The 12,784-nt window shown below is 36.5% G+C and overlaps 1 non-coding gene across 1 annotated transcript; it reads left to right on the top strand.

The window, feature by feature from the left end:
- Positions 1 to 81, top strand: TRNAL-AAG (transfer RNA leucine (anticodon AAG)). The gene has a single exon. It is a non-coding gene; the product is annotated as a tRNA-Leu (tRNA).
- The last annotated feature ends 12,703 nt before the right edge of the window (positions 82 to 12,784 follow it).

The raw sequence follows: 12,784 nt of genomic DNA on the forward strand, positions 1-12,784 counted from the left end.
GTTGAGATGGCCGAGTTGGTCTAAGGCGCCAGATTAAGGTTCTGGTCCGAAAGGGCGTGGGTTCAAATCCCACTCTCAACAAATTATTTTTTCATTTTTGGGAAAAAAAATTTGTTAGGCATCGATTACAATGTCAGCTAGACATGGAGCAAGAGAGTCACTGTGGTAGAAAATCCCACTCTCAACAAATTATTTTTTCATTTTTGGAAAAATATTTTTGTTAGGCACCGATTACAATGTCAGCTAGATATGGAGCGCGAGTTCGACTAGGGAGCACTATGGTAGAATTTTTCAACTTATTTATTTATATATGTTTTAAGAAAAAACATAAATATTTTTAAAAGGTTTAGCACTATATAGCTCCCGAATATGGGATAGGTCGACTTCCGAAGCTAGTTCTATACGACATTGCCAGTTGGTTATAGTAGCTGGCACAAGACACTACCAGACAGGTTATGCTAGTTGGAATTCGACCCTGCCAGTTGGTTATACTAGTTGGAATACGATCCTGCCAGCAGGTTACACTAGTTGATATATGATTCTCACTTCTGTATTATAGTAGTCGGCATACGACCCTTGCTAGTATATTATAGTATTTGGCATATAATCAGATGAGGTCAAGGGTACCCCCCGACCTCAGAGCTCAGTCCCCACCGGTCTAAAACAGCAGAAACGACTGCTTCTCCTCAGAGGTATTGTCCGCTCTGAGAGGGGTTTCATAGTCTCTTCCCTTCTCAAAAAGGTTTTACCCCGCAAAAGGCGGCTCTAAAGAGAAAGGAGTTGCCCCCTCCATTTAAGAAACAGACCTCTCCACTATTTAGTCAATGTGGGACTAAGTTTGAGACTTTTTATTCCCACAACATAGCCCCCTAGCAGAGGGATCTGTGCCGGGGTCAAGAGCTCTCAACGAAAGTATCATTGATGAGGTCGAGGATATCCTCCGACCGCAGAGCTCAGTCCCCACCGGTCTGAAATAGCGAAAGTGACTGCTTCTTCTCAGAGGTATTGTCTACTCTGGGAGGGCTTTCATAGTCTCTTCCTTCCTCATAGTTTTGCCCCGCAAAAGGTGCCTTTGAAGAGAAAGGGGTTGCCCCCCTTCATTTAAGGAACAGACCTCTCCGCTATTTAGTCGATGTGGGACTAAGTTCGAGACCCTTTATTTTCACAACACAATTCTTACTCGCAGCTTATACTACTTGGTATATAGCTCTCGCTAGTGTGTTATAGTAGTTGGCATATGACCCTTGCCAGCAAGCACTAGTTAGTATATAACCCTCACTAGTATGTCATAGTAGTTGGCATATGACCCTTGCAAGCATATTATAGTATTTGGCATACAAGCAGGTTATAGTAGCTGGCATATGACTCCCACTAGCAAGTTATACTAGTTATTATACAACCTTTGCCAGCGGACTATAGTAGTCAGCCATCTCCTGCGGGTTATAGTAATTGACATATGGTCCGCCAGTGAGTTACAATAGTTTGCAAATTGTTGATTATGGTCTTGTTATGGGTATGGAATGACCTTAGCATTAAGTTTGAGAGTATTATTATGGTCTTGTTATGGGTATGGCATACACTTTATGACTCTAGTGATTTGTTAAACATGGAATCATTTTTAAGAAATGTCCATGATTTATGCACATATGAAAGTATGATTGGTTCTATGACTTTTATGACTTGGCTTATTATGTACAATAAAATATTCTATTTTCGAAGAAAAGTTATTATCTCTAAATAATTTATAGAGTCATGAAAATTTTATTCTTGATCCGGTAAAGTAGTGTAAGGTTTACTTATTAAGTTGTGTAGCTCACTTTTCATTTTTATCATTTCAGATGAGTAAGGTTGCCTAGAGCAGGAGAGTGATCTTCTCTTGATGTTCATATTAGGAAGTTTGGAAGATTTTGTAGCATATTTCTAGTCTATTAGTCGAATAATAATATTATGAAATTGATGATTGTGGATTCTTGAAATTATGAAATTTTGAATATTTGAATTTTTGATTTAGAAGCTCTAAACTAGCAACTTGTTTCTTATTTAATTGATGGAATAATTTAGACCTTTTTTATTATATTTTGTGTGAGCTGAATTTTTGTACAAGTTGCTATAGTTGGCTTCATGTTATCATGGACAATACCCCACAATAGCATGCCCATGTATGTTCCAAATTTAGGGCATGATATATCTTAAAAAACAATTCCAATCTTAGAAGGATTTAGCAACAATTTTTATTTATATATTGTAATTTTTTAGGAGACAATTCCAACCTTAAAAGAATTAAGCAAAATGTTTTGGTGTCCTGAAGTTTTTATTTCTCCTTCTAGATTACAATTATAATACAATCAACATGTTAGGTTTTTAATAAGGTTATTGTGATATTATACATTATAGCATGTCTGCTCAACTTTTCAACAATTGATTGAATTTATTAACTTAATGTACACAATTATATTTCACATTTTACATATTTTGATTAGAGATTTTCTTAGACCACAAGAGTAGAGATGGGCATCGGGCCGTGCCGGGCCGGGCCTCACCGGGCCACAGACTAAACGGGTCGTGCCTGGCCCGGCCTGTTACTAAACGGGCCGTGCCTGGCCCGGCTAGTTAATAAACGAGTCGTGCCAGGCACGGCTCGCTTAACCTAAACGCTAAGCCCGGCCCGGCCCTAGGCCCATGGGGTGGCGGGCCGTGCCGGGCCCTGGCACGAGATGGGTCGTGCCTGGCACGGCCCGTATGGCAAAAAAAATAGTCGTTACGGGCCGTGCCAGGCACGAAAATAGTCGTTACGGGCCGTGCCAGGCACGGCCCGTCTGGCTACCAAAAAATAGCCGTTACGGGCCGTGCTTGGCACGACCCATCTGGCAAAAAAAAAACCCGTTGCCATAACGGCTATTTTTGGTTTTTACCCAAAATACCCCTCCCAACAATCATAAAACGACTAATTTGAGGGCTATTTTGGGAAAAAAATATTTGGAGTCCTATAAATACCCCTTGAGGATGATAGTGTTATTTTGATGATTAACACAACCATTAAGGGTATACTTAATTAAATATTACAAGGTAATATGATACATCATTACTAAGTTCGTCACTCTCGGTACATTAGTAGAATGAGATCAAGATGTATTTTATTGATTAATAATGAGATAAAATTTGCGATAAAAGGGATAGTGAATTCTAAATTCTAATTCGGCAAAGTTTCAAGTAAAACGTACTCTCAAGGAGATGATAGTAATTTTCATTGTTAAGAGTATGTAGCACTACCATGACATATATTCAAAATTGCTTGAAGTATATTTCATTGATTATATGGATGAATCTAACCCTAAGTTGCAGCAAAGTGTGGAATGAGTCGACCCCAAGATTGGTGGAGTCGACCCCGACACATCAAGGAACCATCTGGCACACTTCTGCAAAAATGGCACGGATGAACAGTACTTGGGTCGACCCAAGTAAAAGTTGAGTCGACCCCATCTTCAAGCCTCAAGGAAACAAGTCTCTGAAATCCCTGAGAGGGTCGACCCCAATGGAACTTGAGTCGACCCCACCTTGAGTCGACCCAAAGGCTGTGTCATTCAAAAACTAGTTCTCTGGAATCCCTGAGAGGGTCGACCCCAATGTAACTTGAGTCGACCCAACTGAACCTTGAGTCGACCCAAAAAGAGTTGAGTCGACCCAAGTGAAAAACGGCTGAAATATAAGGTTATGTGTTTCCTGAGAGGGCCGACACCAATGTAGCATGAGTCGACCCCAGTGAAAGTTGGGTCGACCCCAGTGAAAGTTGAGTCGACCCCAAGTCTGATGAACAATGGTTTGAGTCGGCCCCAGGAAAGTTTGGGTCGACCCAAGCACGGGCAAAAGCATAACGGCTAGTTCTGCAGAAGTACTTTTTGTCCTCCCAACAGCAAGTAACGACTAGTTTTTGAAATCTAACCAATGGGGGGTGTCCAATGGATGAGGAAAACTATTTAAAGGGATACTATTCATCAGAGAAAAGCATCCTTTTGCAAAAGATCAAAGATTACTCAAGAAAGACAAGAGCCCTAATCTTCTTCATCCAAGTGCTTCACTCAAGAGTCAAAAGAAAGTGGTAGAGCAGATTCTAAGCAACATTAAGAGCTCCATCAACCCTTGAAGAGTGAAGCAATTTTGACAAAGAAGAGAAAAGTCTCATCAAGCGATAACTATATTCTAAACTCTTCTTTGTAGTTTATAATTGTTATATTTGCTCATCTAGGAGTTTCATTCTTCTTCTTCTCTTTTAATCACCTTGTAAAAGTTTGTTGGTGAGCCCGTAAAACCAACGGTGTAGGTTGTTGGTAAGCCTATAAAACCAACGTAGGTTGTTGGTGAACCCGAAAAATCAATTGTAAAGGTTCGTTGGTGAGCCTGTAAAACCAACATAGGTTTTTGGTGATCCCGAAAAACCAAAGTGTAAAGATTTTTGGATTGTGAGCCCGAAAAACAATCCAACTGTAATCCGCGGGATTATAGTGAATTCTTAAGGGGTCGCTTGGGGAGTGGACGTAGGTGCTTAGGAGAGCACCGAACCACTATACTTCTTGTGTGTTTGCATTGTGTATTATTTTAACTTCACTCACTCATCGATTGACTAAATTAAGATAGTAAAAATTTAGAGAAACCAATTCACCCCCCCTCTTGGCTTGTCATCTTGGGCAACAAGTGGTATCAGAGCAAGGTGCTCACATAGTATGTGTTGATCTCACAATTAAGAGACAAAGATCATGACAACCCAAGTAGGATGTTCTATGAGTGAGGGGCAATCCACAAATAGACCTCCTCTGTTTAATGGCACCAATTACACTTACTGGAAAGCTAGAATGAGAATTTTCATTCAAGCTCTAGACTATGAATTGTGGTATATCATAATAACTAGATGACCACACACACCCACAATTAGTATAGAGGGCTCTATCATTCCCAAACCAAAAATGGATTGAAATGAGAGTGATAGAAGACTAGCACAACTAAATGCTAAAGCAATTAATGTACTTTACTGTTCACTAGCATCTCCGCAAAAGAAATTTGGGATAAACTGGAGGTCACACATGAAGGAACTAATCAAGTCAAGGAGTCAAAAATAAATATATTAGTTCATAAGTATGAGTTGTTTAAAATGGAGTCCACTGAGTCCATAACTGAAATGTTTACTTGATTCACAGAAATCATAAATGGGCTAAAAAGTTTAGAAAAGTTTTATACTAACTCTGATTTAGTGCGAAAAATTCTCAGGTCTCTACCAAGAGTTTGGGAGACCAAAGTAACAGCAATTCAAGAAGCAAAGGACCTCAATACATTGCAATTGGAAGAACTTCTAGGATCACTCATGACCCATGAGTTGACCATGAGGCAAAATTCAGAAGATGGGGTCAAGAAAAGAAAGACCATTGCCTTGAAGTCTACTACTCCAAAACAGAAAACTGAATCAAAAGAATCTGATGATGAGGAGGAATATGATGAAGAAGGAATCGCTATACTTGTAAGAAAATTCAGAAAGTTCATGAGAGGAAAGAAGAAATTTCATAAAAGAAAGCCCTTCTTCAAAGGTAGCTCAAGCAAAGAAAAGGGTAAGGACAAAAAAAAGGAAAAGAAAACGCCAATTTGCTATGAGTGTAACAAGCCCGGGCATTTCAAGATAGATTGTCCGGAATTGAAGTGGATGGCAAGAAAACTTAAGAAGAAGAACTTCATGGCTGAATGGAGTGAAAGTGAGGAGTCAAGTTCGGAAGAGGAAGATCAATAAGAGACGGCCCAAATCTGTCATATGGCCAATGACGATGAGGTAGATTCTGAACTTAAATTTGATTTTACAGTAGAAGAGTTACATGATGCATTTTTAGAACTCATGGAAGAACACAAGAAATTAATCAATAAAAATAAAGTTCTAAAAGATGAAAATCAATCTCTTATCAAAGAAAAGCAAAAACTATCTAATGACTATGAAACATTAAGTAGGAGATTCACCAATGAAACCAAAATTCAAATTGCTGAAAATGTCAAGTTAAAGGAAGATGCTGAAAAATACAAATCCTTAGTAGACAAGTTTACACTTTGCTCAACTAAATTAAATATGATTCTTGATAGTCAAAAAGCTGTATATGATAAAGCTAGATTAGGATATAAAACAAATATGAAACAAAAATATTTAAAAAATATATTTGTGAAAGCCAAAAATGGAAATATAACTTGTCATAGCTGCAATAAATTAGGACATAAAGCATATGAGTGTAACTATAGAAAGTCTAGCTACAACAAATTGAGTAATAATCATAAGCTAAAATTCAAGAAAGTTTGGGTTCCAAAAGGAACATCAAATACTAACCCTAAAGGACCCAACTTAGTTTGGGCACCTAAAGCATATTCTTGATATTGATTGCAGGGGTGTCTTGCAGCTAATAAGGTGGATAAACGATGGTATCTAGATAACGGCTATTCAAGACACATGACAGGTGACGTAGAACAATTTGTCACCTTGGAATCTAAGAAGGGTGGAGTAGTAACCTATGGAGACAATAGAAAGGGATTTATCATTGGAAAGGGTAAAATTTTTATTACTCCATCTACCTTTATAGAAAATGTCTTATTAGTTAATGGCTTGAAACATAACCTACTTAGCATAAGTCAATTTTGTGATAAAGGTTTTAAAGTCACATTTGAAGCCTCAGTATGTATAATCACAAATTCCAAAGATAATAGCATTGTACTTATAGGACAAAGGCAAAAAAATATTTACATGGTAGATCTTCATAAATTAGGCAAGAAAAATGGATTATGTTTAATTACTAATGAAGAAAGGAAAAATGAAACAAGTTGGCTTTGGCATCGTAGACTAGGACATGCGAGTATGGACTTAATATCAAAACTAGTCAAGAAGGATTTGATAAAAAAGTGCCAAAATTGATCTTTGAAAAGGACAAAATCTGTAGACCATGCTCATTAGGAAAGCAAACAAAATCATCCTTCAAATCAAAGAATGTAGTATCAACCACTAAGCCTTTTGAACTCATACATATGGATCTATTTGGATCCACTAGAACCGCGAGTCTAGGAGGAAAGAAGTATGGACTAGTTATAGTAGATGATTTTTCAAGATATACATGGGTTTCATTTTTTGCACATAAAAATGAAGCATTTTCAACATTCTTGAAATATTATAAAAATATCATAACTGCAAAGAAGCTCACCTTAATAGGAATTCGAAGTGATCATGGAACTGAATTTGAAAATCTTAAAGAATTTTGTAATGAACATGGTATCTCGCATCAATTTTCAGCACCTAGAACGCCTCAACAAAATGGGGTTGTTGAAAGGAAAAATAGAACCTTGGCAGAAATGGCACGCACAATGTTGTGCGAGTCAAATCTTCCAAAGTACTTTTGGGCTGAAGCTATAAGTACTGCTTGCCATATTCTAAATCGGGTTAGAATACGACCTATAACCAAGAAAATTTCTTATGAACTTTGGAAAAATAAGAAACCAATCGCTAAATATCTTAGAGTATTTGGATGTAGATGTTTCATTTTAAACAATGTCAAGGAGGATCTAAGCAAATTTGATGCCAAGTCAGATGAAGGTATCTTCTTAGGATACTCTACATCTAGCAGGGCATACAGAGTATTCAACAAAAGAACTCTTGTAGTTGAAGAGTCAGTTAATATCATTTTTGATGAGTCTGATAGTGAGTCTTCTAGGAGAAAAAATATTCTTGATGATGATGCAGGAATTATTGACTTTGAAAAATTGAATCTTGATGACGTGCCAAATCAAGATAAGAAAAATGATCACGTGCCACCACAATCTCAAGAGTTGTCGAAGGAATGGAGGTATGCACATGGACACCCTAAAGACTTAATCATTGGTGATCCATCTCAAAGGGTAAGAACTCGATCCTCTTTTAGAAATTTAAATAATTATCTTGCTTTTGTTTCACAATTAGAACCTAAAACTTATGAAGAAGCTGAAAAGGACACTAATTGGATAAATGCTATGCAAGAAGAATTAAATCAATTCAAAAGAAGTAATGTATGGACATTAACTGAGAGACCAAAGCATAACTCTGTAATTGGAACAAAATAGATCTTTAGAAATAAATTAGATGAAAATGAGGTAGTTATAAGAAATAAAACTAGACTCGTAGCTAAGGGATACAATTAAGAAGAAGGAATAGATTTTGAGGAAACATTTGCTCCCATGGCAAGATTAGAAGCTATTAGATTACTTCTAGCTTTTGCATGTTTCATGGATTTCAAATTGTATCAAATGGATGTAAAAAGTGCCTTCTTAAATGGTTTTATAGAGGAAGAAGTATATGTAGAGTAACCTCCTGGTTTTGAGAATCATGAATTGCCAAACCATGTGTTTAGATTACATAAGACATTATATGGATTGAAACAAGCACCTAGGGCTTGGTATGATCGACTAAGCAAATTTATACTGAATAATGATTTCAGTAGAGAAAATGTAAATAAAACACTTTTTCTCAAAAGAAAAGATAAAAATCTGCTAGTGGTACAAATATATATAGATGACATAATTTTTGGTGCCACAAATGATAATCTTTGCAAGGAGTTTGCTAATTTAATGCAAGGAGAATTCGAGATGAGTATGATGGGAGAATTAAATTTCTTTTTCGGATTACAAATCAAGCAAACTAAGGAAGGTATCTTCATTCATCAAACTAAATACACAAAGGAAATATTAAAGAAGTTTGGGAATGAAAATCACAAGGGAATAGGCACCCCAATGAATCCCACTAGTAAGCTAGACAAAGATGAAAAAGAAAAAAGTATAGATATAAAGCTTTATAGAGGTTTAATTGGATCTTTGCTTTACCTTACTGCTAGTAGGCCAGACATAGTATTTAGTGTGGGAATATGTGCTAGATACCAATTAGATCCAAAGGAGTCACATCTAAGTGCTGTCAAAAAAATCCTTAGATATTTGAGAGCAACCACAAACATAGGTTTATGGTACTCTAGAGATTCCTATTTAGACTTACTTGCATATTCTGATGCAAATTTTGCTGGTTGTAAATTAGATAGTGTTATTTTGATGATTAACACAACCATTGAGGGTATACCTAATTAAATATTACAAGGTAATATGATACATCATTACTAAGTTCGTCACTCTCGGTATATTAGTAGAATGAGATCAAGATGTATTTTATTGATTAATAATGAGATAAAATTTGCGATAAAAGGGATAGTAAATTCTAAATTCTAATTCGGCAAAGTTTCAAGTAAAACGTACTCTCAAGAAGATGAAGTAATTTTCATTGTTAAGAGTATGTAGCACTACCATGACATATATTCAGAAATGCTTGAAGTATATTTCATTGATTATATGGATGAATCTAACCCTAAGTTGCAGCAAAGTGTGGAATGAGTCGACCTCAAGATTGGTGGAGTCGACCCCGGCACATCAAGTAACCATCTAGCACACTTCTGCAAAAATGGCACGGATGAACAGTACTTGGGTCGAGCCAAGTAAAAGTTGAGTCGACCCCATCTTCAAGCCTCAGGAAAACAAGTCTCTGTAATCCTTGAGAGGGTCGACCCCAATGGAACTTGAGTCGACCCCACCTTGAGTCGACCCAAACTGAACATGAGTCGACCCAAAGGCTGTGTCATTCAAAAACTGGTTCTCTAGAATCCCTGAGAGGGTCGACCCCAATGTAACTTGAGTCGACCCAACTAAACCTTGAGTCGACCCAAAAAGAGTTGAGTCGATCCAAGTAAAAAACGGCTGAAATGTAAGGTTCTGTATTTCCTGAGAGGGCCGACCCCAATGTAGCATGAGTCGACCCCAGTGAAAGTTGGGTCGACCCCAGTGAAAGTTGATCGACCCCAAGTCTAATGAACAGTGGTTTGAGTCGACCCCAGAAAAGTTTGGGTCGACCCAAGCACGGGCAGAAGCATAACGGCTAGTTCTGCAGAAGTACTTTTTGTCCTCCCAACAGCAAGTAACGGCTAGTTTTTGAAATCTAACCAATGGGGGGTGTCCAATGGATGAGGAAAACTATTTAAAGGGATACTATTCATCAGAGAAAAGCATCCTTTTGCAAAAGATCAAAGATTACTCAAGAAAGATAAGAGCCCTAATCTTCTTCATCCAAGTGCTTCACTCAAGAGTCAAAAGGAAGTGGTAGAGCAGATTCTAAGCAACATTAAGAGCTCCATCAACCCTTGAAGAGTGAAGCAATGTTGACAAAGAAGAGAGAAGTCTCATCAAGCGATAACTATATTCTAAACTCTTCTTTATAGCTTATAATTGTTATATTTGCTCATCTAGGAGTTTCATTCTTCTTCTTCTCTTTTAATCACCTTGTAAAGGTTTGTTGGTGAGCCCGTAAAACCAACGGTGTAGGTTGTTGGTAAGCCCGTAAAACCAACGTAGGTTGTTGGTGAACCCGTAAAACCAATTGTGAAGGTTCGTTGGTGAGCCCGTAAAACCAACATAGATTTTTGGTGATCCCGGAAAACCAAAGTGTAAAGGTTTTTGGATTGTGAGCCCGGAAAACAATCCAACTGTAATCCGCGGGATTATAGTGAATTCCCAAGGGGTCGCTTGGGGAGTGGACGTAGGTGCTTAGGAGAACACCGAACCACTATACTTCTTGTGTGTTTGCATTGTGTATTGTTTTAACTTCACTCACTCATCGATTGACTAAATTAAGATAGTAAAAATTTAGAGAAACCAATTCACCCCTCCCTCTTGGCTTGTCACCTTGGGCAACACCCCTTTCCTCCCTCATTGTCACCACACCAAACCAACTCTTCTCTCCTTCTCTACTACTACTATTTCTCTCTTCTAGCAATATTTAGCAAATGCTCTTCTAGCAATTTAATTTTTAGTTTGCATTTAGCAAGTGTTCAAGTGCTACACAAGAGGAGGTTCTTATTGAGAAGAGAAGGAGGTTCTTGTTGAGAGCACAAGAGGAAGCTCACAAATCTCGGCTCTACCTCTGGTCCTCTACTCAATTCCTCCTTGTGGTTAGTTTTTATTTTTTTGCATTCATCAATTTAGATATGTCATCTTTTGAGGAAAGTCATTTTGGCATTCCTCTTGTTTCTGAGGAACAAGAAACTAATCCTCAACCTCATGTTCCTAGTTCCTCTAGAACTAGTGAACCGAGTGAAGATCAAACATCTTCTCGTAAGAGGACTAGTGCTGTATGGAATGAATTTGATAGAATTATGGTTGATGGAGTCTGAAAAGCAAAATGTAAAAAATGTGCCAAACTTTATAGCTATAGTAGTAGTGGAGGAACAGGCCATTTAAAAAGATATCAAGAGAGTGATAGGATGCATGATTCTCGTCTTCAAAGTATCCTTAATATACAAGGGGGATCACTTTTAGGTAATTTTGCATATAATCATGAAAATCAAAGAAAATCACTTGTAAAATGGATAGTTAAGGATGAATTACCTTTTAGTTTATGTGAATCTTTTAATTTTGAAGAATATGTTCAATTAAACCTACAACCTGCTTACAAAAGAACTAGTAGGCGTATATTTAGAAGAGTAGCTATGACTAACTTTTTAGCAATGAGACAAAGTTTAATTGAAACACTCTCTACTTTAAATGTAAAAGTTTCATTAACTTCTGATATTTGGTCAGCGTCTGTAGGTAGTAATTATTTTATTGCTATTACTGCTCATTATATTAATAATAATTGGCAATTAAATAAACACATTCTTGCTTTTCGTGCTTTTGATTTTCTACATTCTAGGCAACAAATTTCAAATGCCATTTATCAAACTGCATGTTCATATAATATTAATGATAAAATTATGTCTATTATTTTTGATAATGCATCTAATAATAATTCTGCTGTTACATTATTAAAGGACTCATTGCATCCCATGTTAAATGAAAATTTATTGCATATTAGATGTGCATGTCATATCTTAAATTTTTCTGTTCAAGCTGGCATGAGCATGATTCAAGATGTCATTTCAAAAATTAGAAATACAGTTTTTTTTATTCATGCTTCAAGATCAAGACTTCAAGAATTTAAGGAACTATGTATAAATCATGGTAAATATTTTAAAAAATTTAAATTTGATGTAATTACTCGTTGGAACTCAACATATAGCATGATATATGATGCATACCCATATAAAAACTTATTAAGTGCATATATTAATGATCGTGGATTAGGCTTTACATTGACTGAAACTGATTGGAATAAAGAAAAAATTTTGGAAGATTTTTTGCTTAGTTTTTATAATGCTACTAATATTCTTTCTGGTATTTATTATCTAACTTCATGTTCATTTTTACAACAAGCATATATGATTAGTCAAAAATTTGCAGAACATAGATATGATGATGTTTTAATGCCTATAATTGAACAAATGGAATCTAAATGGAATGAGTATTAGGACAAGATATGTCCTATGCATAACTTAGCTGTTGTATTTGACCCAAGAGTTAAATTGAATGGCGTACTAATTTTACTTGATGCATATTGTGAAAATATGATTCAAGATCCTGAACCTGCTAAAATTGAGGTAAAACAACTTCTTTATGATATTTATGCTATATATGATGAAAAAATTCGTGGATTTAGATTTTCCGTACAAAGCTCTATTTCTTCTTCTAGTAGTTCTCGTTCGTCATCTATTTTTTCATTCATTGCATAGAGAAAACACACACATGCTTCAAGTTCATCTTCATCTTCTTCATCTTTAAGTAGTGAACTAGAATTTTATTTACGAAATGATCATCAGTCTGCATATGATGAAAATCA

Source organism: Phoenix dactylifera, chromosome 3 (genome assembly GCF_051530095.1).
Source record: "Phoenix dactylifera cultivar Ajwa chromosome 3, Ajwa_hap1_PhDact_Kaust_v1.1, whole genome shotgun sequence".
NCBI lineage: Eukaryota > Viridiplantae > Streptophyta > Magnoliopsida > Arecales > Arecaceae > Phoenix > Phoenix dactylifera.